This window comes from Macaca mulatta, chromosome 20 (assembly GCF_049350105.2).
Source record: "Macaca mulatta isolate MMU2019108-1 chromosome 20, T2T-MMU8v2.0, whole genome shotgun sequence".
Classification (NCBI taxonomy): domain Eukaryota; kingdom Metazoa; phylum Chordata; class Mammalia; order Primates; family Cercopithecidae; genus Macaca; species Macaca mulatta.
In genome coordinates this window covers 47,679,247-47,697,986 of record NC_133425.1, presented here as the reverse complement: position 1 = coordinate 47,697,986, position 18,740 = coordinate 47,679,247, and the positions used below count along the sequence as shown (strand labels likewise).

The window sequence follows — 18,740 nt, the reverse complement described above, 5'->3', positions numbered from 1 at the left end:
TTTGTGGGTAACCCGACCTTTCTCTCTGGCTTCCCTTAAGATTTTTTCCTTCATTTCAACTTTGGTGAATCTGGCAATTATGTGTCTTGGAGTTGCTCTTCTCGAGGCGTATCTTTGTGGCGTTCTGTGTATTTCCTGGATTTGAATGTTGGCCTGCCCTACTAGGTTGGGGAAGTTCTCCTGGATGATATCCTGAAGAGTGTTTTCCAACTTGGTTCCATTTTCCCCCTCACTTTCAGGCACCCCAATCAGACGTAGATTTGGTCTTTTTACATAATCCCATACTTCTTGCAGGCTTTGTTCATTTCTTTTTCTTCTTTTTTCTTTTGGTTTCTCTTCTCGCTTCATTTCATTCATTTGATCCTCAATCGCAGATACTCTTTCTTCCAGTTGATCGAGTCGGTTACTGAAGCTTGTGCATTTGTCACGTATTTCTCGTGTCATGGTTTTCATCTCTTTCATTTCGTTTAGGACATTCTCTGCATTAATTACTCTAGCCATCAATTCTTCCACTTTTTTTTAAAGATTTTTAGTTTCTTTGCGCTGGGTACGTAATTCCTCCTTTAGCTCTGAGAAATTTGATGGACTGAAGCCTTCTTCTCTCATCTCGTCAAAGTCATTCTCCGTCCAGCTTTGATCCGTTGCTGGCGATGAGCTGCGCTCCTTTGCCAGGGGAGATGCGCTCTTATTTTTTGAATTTCCAGCTTTTCTGCCCTGCTTTTTCCCCATCTTTGTGGTTTTATCTGCCTCTGGTCTTTGATGATGGTGATGGACTGATGGGGTTTTGGTGCAGGTGTCCTTCCTGTTTGATAGTTTTCCTTCTAACAGTCAGGACCCTCAGCTGTAGGTCTGTTGGAGATTGCTTGAGGTCCACTCCAGACCCTGTTTGCCTGGGTATCAGCAGCAGAGGCTGCAGAAGATAGAATATTTCTGAACAGCGAGTGTACCTGTCTGATTCTTGCTTTGGAAGCTTCCTCTCAGGGGTGTACTCCACCCTGTGAGGTGTGGGGTGTCAGACTGCCCCTAGTGGGGGATGTCTCCCAGTTAGGCTACTCAGGGGTCAGGGACCCACTTGAGCAGGGAGTCTGTCCCTTCTCAGATCTCAACCTCCGTGTTGGGAGATCCACTGCTCTCTTCAAAGCTGTCAGACAGAGTCGTTTGCGTCTGCAGAGGTTTCGGCTGCGGTTGTTATTGCCCTGTCCCCAGAGGTGGAGTCTACAGAGACAGGCAGGTTTCCTTGAGCTGCTGTGAGCTCCACCCAGTTCGAGCTTCCCAGCAGCTTTGTTTACCTACTTAAGCCTCAGCAATGGCGGGCGCCCCTCCCCCAGCCTCGCTGCTGCCTTGCCGGTAGATCACAGACTGCTGCGCTAGCAATGAGGGAGGCTCCGTGGGTGTGGGACCCTTCCGGCCAGGTGTGGGATATGATCTCCTGGTGTGCCTGTTTGCTTAAAGCGCAGTATTGGGGTGGGAGTTACCCGATTTTCCAGGTGTTGTGTGTCTCAGTTCCCCTGGCTAGGAAAAGGGATTCCCTTCCCCCTTGCACTTCCCAGGTGAGGCAATGCCTTGCCCTGCTTCAGCTCTCGCTGGTCGGGCTGCAGCAGCTGACCAGCACCGATCGTCCGGCACTCACCTGTGAGATGAACCCAGTACCTCAGTTGAAAATGCAGAAATCACCGGTCTTCTGTGTCGCTCGCACTGGGAGTTGGAGACTGGAGCTGTTCCTATTCGGCCATCTTGCTCCGCCCCCCATGTTGATATTTTCACCTCCTTCCATGAATCATAACTGTTGTTAATGACATCTAGAATGGTGAATCCTTTCCAGAAAGTTTTCAATTTACTTGGTCCAGATCCATAGAGGAATCACTATCTATGTGTGGCAGCTGTAGGCTTATGAAACGTATTTCTAAAATAATAAAACCTGAAAGTCAAAACTGACTTGATATATGGGCTCAGGGCATAGGCAAGACTGAGGAGAGGGAGAGAGATGGGGAAATGGCTGGTTGGTGGAGTAGTCAGAACACACACAAAATTCATGGATTAAGTTCCTTGTTTTATATGGGCGAGGTTTGTGGTGCCCCAAAACAACTGTAATAGTAACATCAAAGATCACTCATCACAGATCACCACAACGGTTATAATAATAATGAAAACATTTGAAATGTTGTGATAATGAACAAAATGTGATATAGAGACATGAAGTGAGCATGTGCTGTTGAAAATATGTCACTGATAGACAACACAGAAACACAATATCCACGAGGTGCAATAAGGTGAAGTGCGATGAAAGGACATGTGCTTGTATGCTGAGATCGTAATAAGCACAGGAAAATAGGACCTACGGCTGCCACTGGGATGTCAGCAAACAGCTCCGGAAAGAGGTAATAGCTATGCTAAATTCCAAGGAGCTGAGGAGTTAGTCAGCAATGAAGTGAGAGAAGGACTCACCTGGAAGTGGTTCTTTTGTGAGACTGAAAGATTGCATTATTTTGGAATGTCACCTGGGTCCTGGGAAGAGACCAACCTGAAGTGATATTTAGAAACTAGATTATGATTATGTGTTGTCATATGGCCAGTGGGCAGCCTTTGTGAGGTTTCAAGCAGAGTAGTACAGAAATCAAAATTTAAATTTAGAAGAATCATTTTGGCTATTGTAAAGCTGTTTATGTGCAGACAAGTAGCAGTTGAGAATCAGGTGAGGAGACTCCTGTGGCAATCTAATGAAAGGCAGTGGTGTCTTGAACACTAGGATACTGGGATAGGGATGGAGGCCAAGTATATATTTGAAAGGTACTGAGAAGGTAGAACCAACAGGACTAGATTCAGTGGATTGATTGGATATAGTTGTGGGAACCATATTGAAGGGAAAGCTAGGAATGACGCCCAATGCTTGGCCTCATGTAACAACTGCATGGTTAGTTAATGGAGGACGGGCTCAAGTTTAAGTAAGGTTAGAGGAGATGATGAGTTCTATAGGGACTGTTGAGTTGGAGGCAGGAGAGACTCATCTAGAAATCAAGAAGAAGATCACATTTAGGCATCTGGAATTCAGGAAGCAGGTTCAGCCTGTAAATATAGATTTAACATATTGATGGAACCTGAAACCATCAGGAGAGGATGAAACAGTAAACACATGTTGAATTAAATTCTCAGTGATAGGTTGTTTTAGTCTAGACTTTGTCGTGTTTCACAGGTGATTTTTTGTTTGCGCAGCAAAGAAGTCCGTAACTAGTGGCAGGTATAACTGAGAACTATTCTTTTTTGACTGTAAAGATGGGCTTGTCTATTGGGGATAGAAATGTGGCATTTGGATTAGAGTTACAAAAGTTCCAATCCATGAATTTTTATCTGATTATACATATTTAGGCTTTTAGGAAATGTTTCCTTGTCAATCTTCCCACTGCACTTGAGACACACCTCTATGAGAGGAGTCAAGAACCTTGGCTGATATGATATATTTACGTTATGTCCCTGTTCTATTAAGCCCCTTGAGGCCAGGTGCCAGCACGGCTTATTTAAGTTTTGGCACGCATTGAAAGATTGGTCTGCTAAACTGACTGCTTCCTCTCCACAGTTCCCATGTTGAGTTTCCTTGCAAATTACTCTTGACTCCCACATTGACTTTTGTGTATTCACGAGAGCAAATTTAAATGGAGAGGTATTTGTATCCAAATGAAAGAAGAATTCTACTTATTTTTTACATAAGGAAAAAATAATAATAGATTTTGTATAATGTGTTGAATGCTGAATTTATACATCTGTCTTTGTTGCTTATTATAATCTAAACCACTGAACAGATGTTCCTGTTGGCTTTTGTACAAACACTGAGGAGATCCCTTTAAATTTGGTCCATGGACTCTGTGATTTTCCTTAGCTTGCCAGACCAAGTATTCATTCTCCATAATCACCCAGAAAAGTAACCAAAGGTCTCTTTGTTTCTGTCAAATGCTAAGATATACCAATCATATCAGAACGGTGTCCGTTTGTGTTCACATCTTAATTTTCAGCCAACTGTTTTTGTGTTTACAGTCTGCATTAATTAATTTAGGGCATCATGAAAATGGTTTGTGTTTGATGGGTGAGTTTCATAATGAGCAGAATTTCTGCATGGATTTCTTACTCATTTAACAGTTGAGAACATGCCATTATTTTATAAGCACTACTGATAAATCATTTGGCAAATACTTCTCAGCCGTTTAAAATAATTTTTATTTCCTATGATTTCAATTGTCTCTGCATTTTTCCTTGTAAATAGTTGAAGAGTAAGCACATTTTCAAAGAGCTGTAGGGAGGCTGAGATGCCAGTTGCATTTTAACGATATAGGGCATTATCGTTCTTACTGTAGCCAATTCTCTTTTAAATCATTGCAGTTTCTGCTCTAGCCTCCAGCTATAGAATTCTTTTCAAGCTGGCAGTGAACTTGGCAGGTTGCCAGAAGAAATATAAAGGTGTTTTGGTCCACCAAAGTATTTTGAGTGGTTCTTAGTGATACAGTTTTCTTCAGTACATCTGCAAAACATTTTTCTGAAGTGAATTTTCATGTGAAAAGCCTCCTTAATCATCACCAGTATTGTTTGTTTCAATGCAGTTATTTAAGTGCCCCCCTGGGTGCCTACAAAATAAACAAGGGAATCTTCTAAAGAGTTTTAAAAGTGGCAGGTGCTGAGGCTGTGCCCTATTCACTTAGTTTGCAATGACATTTTTGTGCTACTCTATAGACAAACAAGAGACAGGTGACACACCAAATCAAGAACAATGCACAAGAGAAGAAGGTTTTAGCCAATGGGGTCAGCTCTAGATAAGATGCTTTTGAGGCAAACACATACAAGAAGTAACTGTTTTTTAACCCCCTTGCTGTTTGCATTCTGGCTGTAAAAATCTGATATTGAAACTTGAGATGTTAACTAAACTTTTCAAATTTTAAATAAAAACAAAAGATTCAAGATTAAAAAGTCTATGTGTCTGAATTTCATGTGTATGTATATGTTCACATATGTATATACACTCACATAGACATACATTTGTATTTTTAAAAAATGAATACTATTGTTAAACATTAAAACATGTGAATATAGCCATTTGTTTGCTATTTTGCCATGAATTCAATTCATGTATGTCATATTTTCACAACAAACCCATGGTATTTGCATGCCAAACACCAACACACATGACGGAATTTAAGAAATAAATGATCAAACACATTCGTATATTTTTGTCTTCTTTATTGATTGCCATGTGTATGTAAAAAATTTGTTTCTGGTGAACTTGTGTTAAAAGTTGGATTAGTCATTAATTTACAGATACTTGATGGGAAGTTGATTTTGTTAAGCTTTAATGCAGGCACATTATTAACCACCAGCCTCCTATTTCTTTGTTAAAGTAATCCTACTCATAAGTTGGTGAGCAAGTTTTATGGAAGATTCTTTAAAGCTTATTTTTTGGTAAACATTGTAAATAATACTAAATGCAAAAACAAGAAAAAAGAAAAAAAAAAAAAACCACTGTAAAAGCATCAAAATATTCCACTAGGCTAAAAGGTAGTATTTTGGGGACATTTATATACTGCTTAGGAAAAGCTGAAGATTTTGCATATAATCCCTTAAAAAGAGAATCAGACGATAGCATTTTATCCAGCCCTTTCTACTTTAAGAAGCCTTGGCAAGGTTCATTTTGATTATCGTGATCAAGAACAAGAAGTACTCACTGTGCTGATGGTTAGATCTTTAGTATCACTACATTTCAAGCTTTGTATCTATTGTTTGGGCTCAGCTGCTTCTATGACAATCAGCCTTGGTTCACAAAAATGTATTATTTACCAAGTGAAAATAGAAGGCAACATATACCTTCTTATAGCAAACATGGCAATCCTAGTATTTAGGAACCAAAGGAAATTTAGATATCAATGTTGTGATATTGGGAACATACAAACATCATTAAAATTGAATAGAGAAACCATGAACCAAACAAAGCACTTCAACAGATTTGGGTTGAGATTTGTTTGTGATGTGGTAGAGTCCTCCTCTCAACTTAGAGATGACTGCTGTTGATGCAGCAGCTGTGGAAGAGAGGGCCTGTTGCCATCACTGGAGGGGTTATTATGTTCTGAGAAATATCAGGAAACTCTCAACCAACTAGGTAATAAGGCAGTTGAGGGTGAGGTACTGTCCATTGGCCAGTCTGCATCAAGGCTGCAATGAAAGTCTTTAGCTTTTATATTTGTAGCTTGCTATTTTTCCTACTGAACACATTGTTATCATTTTTCCTATCAAACAATGACTCGGGATTTATCAAAACCACAAGCCTTCAGCTTGCCAGGTTGGCATCTTGGCCTTCAGAGTCAACCCCCAACCTTCATACACTATTCCAATGCCTGCCAGAAATGGGAGTAAACAGAACAGAAATTTAAAGAAATGATAACCTTTAAGGAAATAAATATGTTTAGGGAACACATTGTCTGAGAGTAGGCTGTTCAGTTTAAATATATTGCGGGCCTTTTTTCCTCATAAAAATGGGAACAATTACAATGAAATACAGATTATGTAGAGGATGCATAACTACCAAAAGGAGGTGATGCTTTTCACAAGAGAAGCATGGATCCCTTTGGTATTTTGACAAAACTCTGTGTGCGCATGTACATTCACACATATAAATAAACACACATATATGATAGAACTTTAGAGGAAACAGAGACTCCATTGAAGTGAATCCATGGACTTTCCTGAGAACGGTGGACACACCTGGTTGAGGACTCTGTGTAAGAGCATGCAAAATACTGCCAATCCAGAGTTTCTTTTGGAAGGGAGTGCTAAATATTGCTTTTGCAATATGACTACCTAATTATTTTGATGACCAGCACACAGTGGAGGAAACCAAACACTCTTGAATTGTCTGTCAGTGTAACCAAGATAACTTGCATTTCCACAGGGCTTTATATTTTTGAAACCACATTCCCATCAATAGCCTTGTACAGCAAAGTGCAAATACTGTAGCGTTATCTCCACTTTACAGGAGAATACAAAAATGTCGGAGTTAAGTGCCTGTCTGCAGACCAGAGATCCCTAACCTTGTGCTCCTACAGCTCCATTGCTCTAGCAAGGGCTTTATTGGAACCCATATCAAATCCTTGTCAATCTTGACTTTTCATTCTTGGTTTTCAAGCCCTTGAAGTAGGCCTATGGTTTTGGTATAACCCATTTGTGTTCTTTCCTATGATCTTTGAGTAGATGGTATCAATTTTAGATCTTTTAGGCAGGCCAGTATTTGGAGAATTTATATTGCTAAAGAAAACACATAACTTCCACCCTGAATAAGACATGCATCATTATCTAAACTTTATAGCATCCTTTATAAGTTGTCTTCAGAATCCCTCCAAAAATGAGTATGTAGTCCCTACCTACACTGGTTAATCATTTTATTTCAGAATGCCCAATAAAAAAGAAAATGAAATCAACAATAGTGGCAATTTTTCAGCCAACTCACATGAAATTAAAAAAATAAAAAATAATAAGAAAAAGCCCCCACAACTCCTTGAAATATCCAAGTAATGGAGACAATAATACAGTCATTTACTTGACATTGTTGCTAAGAACTGGTGTTTGTCTCTTTTATCAACATATGACAGAAGGGTGCTGTCAGAATGCTCATAAAATATAACCACACCTGATATTTGTACCATCTTTTTTAACTTTGCAATGTGATTTTGCAGCTATTTTCTCTTGCCCTTCTCATAATGCCTTTAAATGGTTACAACCATTTTATATGACAATCTTAGGCCCTGAGAGGTCAGTTGTAGTTCAGTCTGTTGCTTTCACTGAGTCTAAGCCACCTATCTAGAAGCCAACTATCTAGAAGGTGACTGTATACATTTATGGTGCGGTGTCATCTACGGATATTTTCCCATTTGTAATTCCATTTCATCCGCATCTATGGAATCATTAAACAGGAAGCTGCAATCCAGTGTTACAGATCGAACAACTGAGGTTGAGAGACACAGGAAGAGAACTAAATGGGAAAAGAGCGCTTCGTAATCCCAACATTTTCCGTTGTGTTGGAATCACTGGTCCATTTTACTGACATGATTGTTATGCTGGGGAAGGGCCAATGAAGTTGGTTCTTATTTTATACCTGTTTCTTCTGACCCTTCTGTGTCCTTGCAGGCAGCACCTCAATTTACTTTCAAGATTCAGGTAACCAATTTTCTTGCTGTTTGCTTAAGAGCACTCATTTTGAAGTACATGAAACTGGCTTAGACCTTTAGACAGATCCCCAGGGGATGACTTATGTGTGCAGTGGTGAAAGTCGATTTAACAAAACCATTAATTTGAGTTTCTGGGAATAAACAGTAGCTGTCACCCACCATCAGAAAATACACAATGCTTTGTAATCCAAATTGCAAAGTGCCTGAGAAGACGACTGAATCAAGGAAAATAACTTTGGTGGTTGTTCAAGTCTGTGTATTGTTTTAACTTTCTGGCTAGGATGGTTCATTTCAGTGTGGTTTTCAGAAAACTAGATATTGGGTTGTGCCTGCCACATTTCATCAGTCATGCTGCATTACGTGCATTAGGAGGCCCTATGAATTCTTTTGGTCTCAGATTTACTGCAAGATGAGGCAGAAATCCATTTATGAATCCAAGGAAAGAGACTGTTAAAGATAGTCCCCCTTCACCAGGGGAGACAGCATTTGTTTCTCTCTCACCATTCTTTTGCAACAACCCTCCTGCCAAACCTGGTCCCTCCCCCACAGTAAAATGCCTTACAACTCAAGTAAACCTAAACTCGAATAGTGAAAAAATATTTCTCAAAGATGCATGGCTGATTTCAAAATTGTCTTTGTTTTTTTCTTAAACAATTCACTGTAGGCAGCATTACTATGGTAAGCATAAAAAATAGCTTCCACACCAATGATCTGATGAGCCTGCGAGGGAACACCTACTGATATTCTCAGATGCCTGGAGTGTATGCTCCTGTATGAGCCATGTTCATTGACTTTCTGTTTTGAAATTATTTAAAAAGATTTAATATAGAATGTTTCAAATGTACAGAAAAATAGAGAGCACCGTATCTGACACCATCAACCAGACAAATCTAAGAATGTGAACATTTTGCCATATTTTCTTCAGATTGCTTGTTTTTTATATAAACAACACAATAGTGTGTATATATGTATACATATATGTATATATACACACATGCATGTATACACATGTATACACATATGTATATATACGCACATATATGCACATATACATATATATGCATGTACATATACACTTATAGATATATGATTTTATAAAATATATGTAAATGTAATTGTCCAGAGATCACACTCAATAAAGTGATTATTATCAGACATACTGTATTGGGATGTGAAGCTTTCTGTTTATAATTGGAACCCTAAACTTCTAATATAGTATGTCTGCTAATAATACTTTAAGAAAGAATATCTCTTATCAAATTCTCTAAATCTTTATATGCCTAAAAACATTTATTCTGGCCCCCTCTTTGAATAAAAATTTAGAGGCCGGGCGCTGTGGCTCACGCCTGTAATCCCAGCACTTTGGGAGGCCGAGGCAGGCGGAACACGAGGTTAAGAGATCAAGACCATCCTGGCTGACACGGTGAAATCCCATCTCTACTAAAAATACAAAAAATTAGCCAGACATAGTGGTGGGCGCCTGTAGTCCCAGCTGCTTGGAAGGCTGAGGCAGGAGAATGGCGTGAACCCGGGAGGCGGAGCTTGCAGTTAGCCGAGATGGCGCCACTGCACTCCAGCCTGGGAGACAGAGCGAGACTCGCTCTCAAAAAAAAAAAAAAAAAAAATTAGAGAACTCTAACATTCTAGGTTGACAGGAATTGTTTGTATCGCCTGTTGATTTTTTCCTTTTCTACGTGAATCTATTGTTCCGCTCTTATGATGTCCCTTGCTTTCTGACCATGGTCTGCCATCTTATGTGGGTTACATTTAGATCCAAATACTCAGTGGGAGTCACAGTGTTAGCCCCTGCTGCAGGTTCTCAATTTCACCTTATTAGATGTTTTACATTTGTCTGCCATTTCTGCCAAGGAGATATAAATTTTGTTTTTGAATCTGATCATATAGTTTAATTTTTTTTTTTCTTTTTATGCTCTACTGTTGGGTGAAATTAATCTCATAAAGGAAACAAATAAAAATTAAAATTTTAAACTACTAATCTTATAAATGTGCATAAAATTTTTAAAAGAGCAGTATGTGTTTAAAAAGAAAAGAGGTGATTGAAGGAAAAAAAGAGTTCACAGAAAAAACTGTTTATCCAAATTAAAAATGGAATATAAGCACTAAATAGCCAAACAGTGAAATAGTAAACTGGCAACAAAAGACATTTTCTTAAAATACAGAGCAAAGAGCATAAAAATTAAAATTATGGATGAAAGAGAAGATACACAGGATAAATCCATGAGATGGGATATCAAATGGGCGTTACAGAAAGAACAAACATAGATAGGGGAAAAGTAAAAAAAAAAAAAAAAAAAAAAAAAAGTGATAATAGAACAAACGGATACATCCCTAAAATGAAGAAATTCTTTCTTGAGTCTTTAAATTAAAAGAGCACACTAAATTCCAGGCAGGGGCTTGGAAAAGAAACACACAGAGATCTATACTAGTGCTGTTTTTGAATTATTAAGATATGTAGAGAGAAACCTACACAATTTCAGAATAAAGGGTGTAGTATTTATTAAAGAAGGAGAATCAGTCAGGCATTGTATTATATATATAATATAAAAATGTATGCATAATATACATTTGTAATATAAAATATGTAACATAATCATGTATAATATAAAAATACTAGTAATAATAGAGCAGTAATTCCCAACTCTGGAGGAAAATGATTTTGACTTCAGCATTTTTGGATCCTCTCAAACTATTCTCCATGTGTAAGAACAAAAGAAAAGGACGATAATATAATAACAATTATAAAAATGAAGTTCAAGGAACAATGTTTAATTAAAGGATAATTTTGTTCAAGGTTGCGGGCAGAAGTGTGTAGAGATGCTATTTAATTCTTGAAGGAGAAATATAAACTTGTTTATATTTGGTAATTTTAGAGTAGGTATCATTGGTTGTATGAGACAGACACATACTGAATCTAGCTCAAGGAAGAAAGGATTGTTTTAAGGATTTGATGGGCAAACTCAGAGTCACAGCCAATGCCATAGGAACTAGAAATCAGAAGAAATGAAAACCCCACTCTCAGTTTCAGGAGCTATTTGGTCCCGTTTCTCTCTCTTAGCGTCTGTGTTCTGCCATAGTCCTGTTTTCTTGGCAGCCTCTCTTCGAGCTGGCTATATTTCTTCTTTTTTTTTTCTTGCTTATTTATTTATTTACTTATTTATTTTTATTATTATACTTTAAGTTCTAGGGTACATGCGCACAACGTGCAGGTTTGTTACATATGTATATATGTGCCATGTTTGTGTGCTGCACCTATTAACTCGTCATCCATTTTTATGGCTGCATAGTATTCCATGGTGTATATGTGCCACATTTTCTTAATCCAGTCTATCATTGATGGTCATTTGGGTTGGTTCCAAGTCTTTGCTATTGTGAATAGTGCTGCAATAAACATACGTGTGCATGTGCCTTTATAGCAGCATGATTTATAATCCTTTGGGTATATACCCAGTAATGAGATGGCTGGGTCAAATGGTATTTCTAGTTCTAGATCCTTGAGGAATCGCCACACTGTCTTCCACAATGATTGAACTATTTTACAGTCCCACCAACAGTGTAAAAGTGTTCTTATTTCTCCACATCCTCTCCATGAGCTGGCTATATTTCTATGCACACAGCCCAACAGTGCCATGAGTCATGAGTCTACCAACTGGACACATGTGACTGAATGACCACAGTCTCTTTGGCTCTTAATTCAAGTTTTCAGGAAAGAGAGCCAATGATTGCCTGGTCCTGGGTTACAGATCTGATCATGGATCAATTAGCTAGAATGGGGTGGGGCGGGATCATGAGGTACAACATGGCTAAGTGTGCCTGTCTCTGCACAGAGCATAAAGATGAGAGGTTCTCATGAAAGAAGTGAGCTGATGGCAAAGAAACTTGCCTAGCAAGGTGGAAAAATGTATGACTGGCCACTTGTAGCATAAAAATAGGATAGTTTGGTAATTCTCAAAGAAGATAGCATCTCAGGGGAATACCTTACTTAGGAGAAAGTTCCTACTGATGTCAAATTAAAATACCTCTTGTGGGTATTTAACCAGATTTTCTTGAGCAATGCAGAGAAATACTATTTTACTCCGGCGGCAGCAGCTCAAGTGGCCAAGGCAAGATGGGTCAAAGTCAGAGTCGTGGTCATGGTCCTGGAGGTGGCAAGAAGGATGACAAGGGCAAGAAAAAGAAATATAACCCTCCTATACCAGCTAGAGTGGGGAAAAAGAAGAAGAAAACAAAGGGACCTGATGCTGCCAGCAAAGTGCCAATAGTGACACCTCACACTCAGTGCTGGTTAAAATTACTGAAGTTAGAGAGAATTAAAGTCTATCTTCTCATGGAAGAAGAAATCATTATAAATCAGGAACAAATGAAACCATTAGAAGAAAAGCAAGAGGAGGAAAGATCAAAAGTGGATGATCTGAAGGGGACCCTGATGTCAGTAGGAACCTTGGAAGAGATCATTGATGACAATCATGCCATCGTGTCTACATCTGTGGTCTCAGAACACAACGTCAGCATTCTTTCATTTGTAGACAAGGATCTGCTGGAACCTGGCTGCTTGGTCCTGCTCATTCACAAGGTGCATGCAGTGATAGGGGTTCTGATGGATGACACGGATCCCTTGGTCACAGTGATGAAGGTGGAAAAGACCCCCCAGGAGACCTATGCGGATATTGGGGGGTTGGACAACCAAATTCAGGAAATTAAGAAATCTGTGGAGCTTCCTCTCACCCATCTGAATATTATGAAGAAATGGGTATAAAGCCTCCCAAGGGGGTCATTCTCTATGGTCCACCTGGCACAGGTAAAACCTTGTTAGCCAAAGCAGTAGCAAACCAAACCTCAGCCACTTGGTTGTTGGCTCTGAACTTATTCAGAAGTACCTAGGTGATGGTACCACTCAGTGGTTGGCTCTGAACTTATTCAGAAGTACATAGGTGATGGTCCCAAACTTGTACGAGAATTGTTTCGAGTTGCTGAAGAACATGCACCGTCCATCGTGTTTATTGATGAAATTGATGCCATTGGGACAAAAAGATATGACTCCAATTCTGGTGCTGAGAGAGAAATTCAGTGAACAATGTTGGAACTGCTGAACCAGTTGGATGGATTTGATTCTAGGGGAGATGTAAAAGTTATCATAGCCACAAACCGAATAGAAACTTTGGATCCAGCATTTATCAGACCAGGCCACATTGACAGGAATATTGAGTTCCTCCTGCCTGACAAAAAGACCAAGAAGCGCATCTTTCAGATTCACACAAGCAGGATGATGCTGGCTGATGATGTAACCCTGGACGACTTGATCGTGGCTAAAAATGACCTATCTGGTGCTGACATCAAGGCAATCTGCACAGAAGCTGGTCTGATGGCCTTAAGAGAGTGTAGAATGAAAGTAACAAATGAAGACTTCAAAAAATCTAAAGAAAATATTCTTTATAAGAAACAGGAAGGCACCCCTGAGGGGCTGTGTCTCTAGTGAACCACGGCTGCCATCAGGAAAATGGTTGGGAGATTTCTCAGTCCCTGAAAGGGATGAGGTTGGGGTAGTTGCCCAGAGGAATCCCTGTTCCCATTGACTTTTATTAGCAAAACATCCTGTGTCTTTTGGAGTACGATGTGTAAGTGCCCGCTGGGTGGCCTGTCTGTTGGTCACTGTGCAGCAGTCTGCTTTCCAATGAAGCATGCTCTTTCACAAAAAAAAAAAAAGTGAAAGAAATGCTATTTTACCTTCTCTGTGGTAACTCTTTGACTATCTGACGACAGCAATTGATATCCACAGCCTTTCCTATCATATCATCTCCAGGTTAAAGTTCTACCTATTGTTAACTTTAAGATTTTTAAGGGAGAAAGAGAAAATGGCACCACTGTTGCATCTGTAGACACTTCTATCATTGCACGTGTCTCACTTGTCACAATTCATCTGCCTCACCTATGAGTTCCATTGTGAGCTTTTCAAAGTATTTTGTCCAATTAACTTTTGAACCTCCAGCAACTTGGCCTGATGCCAGGAACATAGTAGGTGCGTAAAGTAGTGAAAGCATTCGTTAAAATAACATTTATTTGGAATCCTAAGGCATTTTGTTTTAAAATTCTAGACAACTCTTTCTTGTTGCTGATGATTTCATCACAAAACAGAAGTACTGACTTAGAGAATCTCCTACTGCACAGAAACACTGTGCATTGCGTTAAATGTCTCCTTCCTCGGTGCCACTTTCTGGCAGATGCCTTCTGAGCTGATGTGCCTGGGAATCAATCACACATTCTCCAAGGCACGCTGGAAGGGAAGTTAGCAAGAGTGCAGAGGGACAGGGCTAATTTTCTTGATCTTGGCTCACTGCAACCTCTGCTGCCTGGGTTCAAGTGATTCTCATGCCTCAGCTTCCTGAGTAGCTGGGACTACAGGCATGTGCCACCACGCCCAGATAATTTTTGTATTTTTAGTAGAGACGGGGTTTTACCATGTTAGACAGGCTGGTCTCGAACTCCCAGCCTCGAGGTGATCTGTTCGCCTAGGCCTCCCAAAGTACTGGGATTACAGGCATGAGCCACCGCCACCGCGCCCACCCCAGGGCTAATTTTATTAAAACTGCTTTATCATTTGGGGGGAATGAGAAAAGGAAATGGTGTACCACTGTTTGTTGTCCGCCTGAGGCATTGAATGACAGTCACTGATTTTAAATCATAATTAGCATTTCAAAAACAAAGACACAGTTGTGCTTTCTCACAGTGACCCAGGGGTTTCAGGTAGCAATGGACAGGGTTAGTCCATGAGATGTTCACCTCTGGAATCTGATGACCCAGGTAATAGATTATAGCAATTCACCGTTTGTTTGGAAAAATAAAGTAGCTTAAGGTTTGACAGTTGGGCTAAAGGATCAGAGGGCACTGTTCAAACTGAAACTAAAATGCATTACAAGAAAATTTTCATCCACATAAATATGGGACAGCTAGGAAAAAACAATCCAATCCAAACTGAGTTGGCCATTTGCTGTTCTGTAGACACAGTTAAGGGGCCTAAGAAGAAATGAACACAAATGCCTTCAATGATGGGATTCAAAGAGTGCTCCTGCTCTCAAGCCTGCTTATTACAGCTTTACGTTGTTCCTTATCTGACACAGATTTTGAGTCACTACTCTAAACTTAATTTAAGGAGTGGTTCAGTGTAATGAGTTTCCAAGTCTGTACAGAAAACAAATTTGCATTTTTCCAACTGATTAGTTTCTCTACTGATTAACTAAGCAAGGTCAACTTTTGGTCACTGATGCTGCTGATAGGCACAGCTGATATTTTCCAGTTTCGGAGTAGGGAGAACTCACTAGAAGCTCTTGTTTTCACTGGTGAAGGACAAATTATGGCATTCCAGAAGCAAAGAAAACACTGGAATGCTCACGTCTACCTGGGTGTTTATTAGCTTCCGTCACTCAGGTCGTTCAGGGACATAGCAAAGGAGAAGCTCCCCTCCTCTCTTCTCCATTCTTAGCTTCTACTATAGAGTCTTTTCATGACAACTGCCTGAGATGACCAATGGTTGTCACCTCATAGTTTCACCGTAAACATAGTGTGAAGTAGAAGATATGGGCTTTGGAGACACAGAAGGAACTGGATTGAAATCCCCAATTCAATTACTTTTAAAGCTATGTGACCTTGAGTTAGTCTGTGCCTTGGTTTGCTTATCTATAAAATGAGGATAATAACAGGTACCTTATGTTATTAGGATAGAAAGAGGAAACATGCAAAAACGCCTAGTTTAGTGTTTGGAACAGAGGAAGCAACTAGTAAATGTTAATTGGCCATCATTTTTTAAGTCCTAGGTCAGATGTGATGGTCGATTATGAAAGCAAGCTTAGCATCACTTGCATACTACTTCGATGTCTCAACTCTTCTCTCTAAATGCCCAAATCATTTCTACCCCTGGGTCCAATAGTTGGACAACTATGACTATGGATTCAAGCTCTACTCAAATCTTCAATCTTCCACAAAGCCTTTCCACGAAGCCTTAGCAGATCACCGGACCCACAGATTGTTCCCTCTTCTGAATTCCTTTCACTGTTACTCTTAACTAATGTCTCCCTAAGTATGGGAAACATACTACTGGTGGTACCATGATGACTTTGGGTGAAAGAAAAGTGATTTGAGATTTTACAGATGCATAGTAGTTCTCAGCCCCTTTAGCAGGCAAATATAGCTGAAACTTTAACATTATTTTATTTTTATTAGAGTCGTGCAAAAGTAATTGTGGGTTTTGCCATTAAAAGCAATGGCAAAAACCGGAATTACTTTCGCACCAACCTGACAGTATATTTGCTTTTATATTTTCTAATTCATGGCAAATAAGGCTGTTTCCATTCATTGTAGTTATCTAAAGTTTCCTTTGATTATGAGGTTATTTAAGGAAAAAAATAAATTATTTCACTTACATAAAAACACTGAGTAAATAATAATTCCAGTGGCATATGAAAGTAACAAGAGAAAAACGGCATCAGATTATCATGCATGAGACTGAAATTTAAGAAATATCAGTCTGTTCCACTTACGCAGAAGTACACTCAAGTGGACTTCTGTCTTTTGAAGTTTTAAATTGATTTCTACTCTGAGTTCTGTCTTCCCCTCAAATGGATTATTAACTTCTTAGAAAAGAATGTCTAGTACTTTCTCTTTTCTATCCTGTGTAATAATTCTATGGATTCATTTACACAATAACTAATTACTTAATCGAAGAAAAAAGGAAATTATTTCTTGACCCAGCTTTGTAAATTGGTAGACACCCACAAAGATATAGTCCAAGGAAAAACAGTTATGCTGTGAACAATTAAGAATTATAAGGAAAAGGAAAACCATGACTCACTTCCTACTACTTTTCTTCCTTAGGGGTGTCTCTTAGTCCTTGCTGAAAATAGGATATTAGTACGAGCCACGAAATCATAGTAGAAGGCTAGGACACATTCCTACTGGATATTAGATTAAAAATAAGTTCATCTTTACGACTCTAGCAACAGGGACTGTCTACTCTGTCAATCAGTGATGACTGGCAGCTGGAGAGAGAATTTTGATATAGTGGCCCCTGTCAGACCCTATTCGTCATAGGAATTTTTCTCTACTTTGATTCTTGAGAGTAGCTCTGGTGCCAAAGAACATGAAAGAAATTATTCCTTAAACGTGTATTGCACATGCGCTCTCACACCTCGGAAATGGTTCTCATACCCTTTCCAGCAAGCACTTTTATTTGGTTAAAATTAAGTCTTGGTCTGCTAGGGAGAATTACCGTTCATCAGTTATTCAAAGAGAGTGCCTTATCTTAAATGATCATACTGCGCTGGCAATATGGAAACTACCCAGTCACCACTAATGCAGCCAGTTACATCCATCTCTGTAAGATTCTCAGAGTACTCCACTCTAAAGTTAGAAGTGCCTGCCTCTTTCCCCTTCAATTTCTTTTTAAAAGTGATTCAGTTAGATCACTGAGATTAATTCTTTAATCAAACCTGGCCTGTAAGATGGCCTTCACTTTATGAACAGACAGCTGATCAACCTTTTAGTTTTCCAACATTCAGATGTGCTGAAAAGAGCAGTCATTCTTGTGGTGTGGTATGTGCTTTTAGATTTAGCATTATGATTTTTTTTTCTTTCTCAAGGTGGTTAACCTCCATGTCATGTGCTGAGTAGTCGAACAGAAATATACTTTTTTCTCTTATGATCTAGCTGCTGCTTTGAACTGATCATTTGGTGTAGCATGGCAGGAACAAAATTAGAGTAGCATTTATGGATTGCAGCAACTTATGTTTAGCCTGGAAGAATAAAATCATGCTTTAAAGAGTGAAATTTAATCATATATAAGAAATAGATCTAAAACCAGGTATTATATGACATTGGGTTTTCTAAATTGTTTATTGTTTGCTTCTTGATGGTTCTGGGAGAAATTACAACAAAAGCCTGGGTGTTTTAAGTATAATAGGACAGTGTTGCAATAATGAAGTTAATTCCCAGAGAGTATTAATCAGAAATCTTTTATTTGCTAAGGACAGAAGCCAGCTCAAACTAGCCTATATCAAGATAATTTTGGGGGAATTCATATGACCTGGGAAATTTAGGACTCTGGCTTAGGATAACTGGAGACAAGCACTGGGATTTGTCTTCTTCCTTTCCTTAAATCAGCCTCATTCTTTCCCACTGTAAGAAATCCTTCACAAGTCAGGGAATCTATTTCACAAGAGAGAAAGTGCCCATTCCCCAGGAAGATCCTAGGAAAGAATTCTGACTGTTCCTGCATGTGGCATGTGCCTATTTCTTAGGCAATCGCTGTGATCATGGAGACAGGGTCACAAAGGTAGATGCATTTCACGTTTGGAACACATGTTAAAATTCTGGGTGGGGATTAGGTAGGGGATAGCAGTAACCAGAAAAAAAAAGGGGTGGCGCAAATAAGGTCTTGAAAAGTTAGGTTGCAACCCCAATTTGTATCTACTACAATGAACTGAGAAAGGAAGATGAGAATCAAGAGTGGGTAGAATGGTGGTAAAGTTAAACAAATGA

The 18,740-nt window shown here is 39.2% G+C and overlaps 1 long non-coding RNA gene and 1 pseudogene across 1 annotated transcript in view; one reads left to right on the top strand and one right to left on the bottom strand.

The window, feature by feature from the left end:
- The window catches only part of LOC106995016 (uncharacterized), a 47,818-nt gene that overhangs the window by 16,534 nt on the left and 12,544 nt on the right, over nucleotides 1–18,740 (bottom strand). The gene's annotated exons all lie outside the window — the stretch shown is intronic.
- Nucleotides 12,301–13,686, top strand: LOC695884 (26S proteasome regulatory subunit 4-like; annotated as a pseudogene).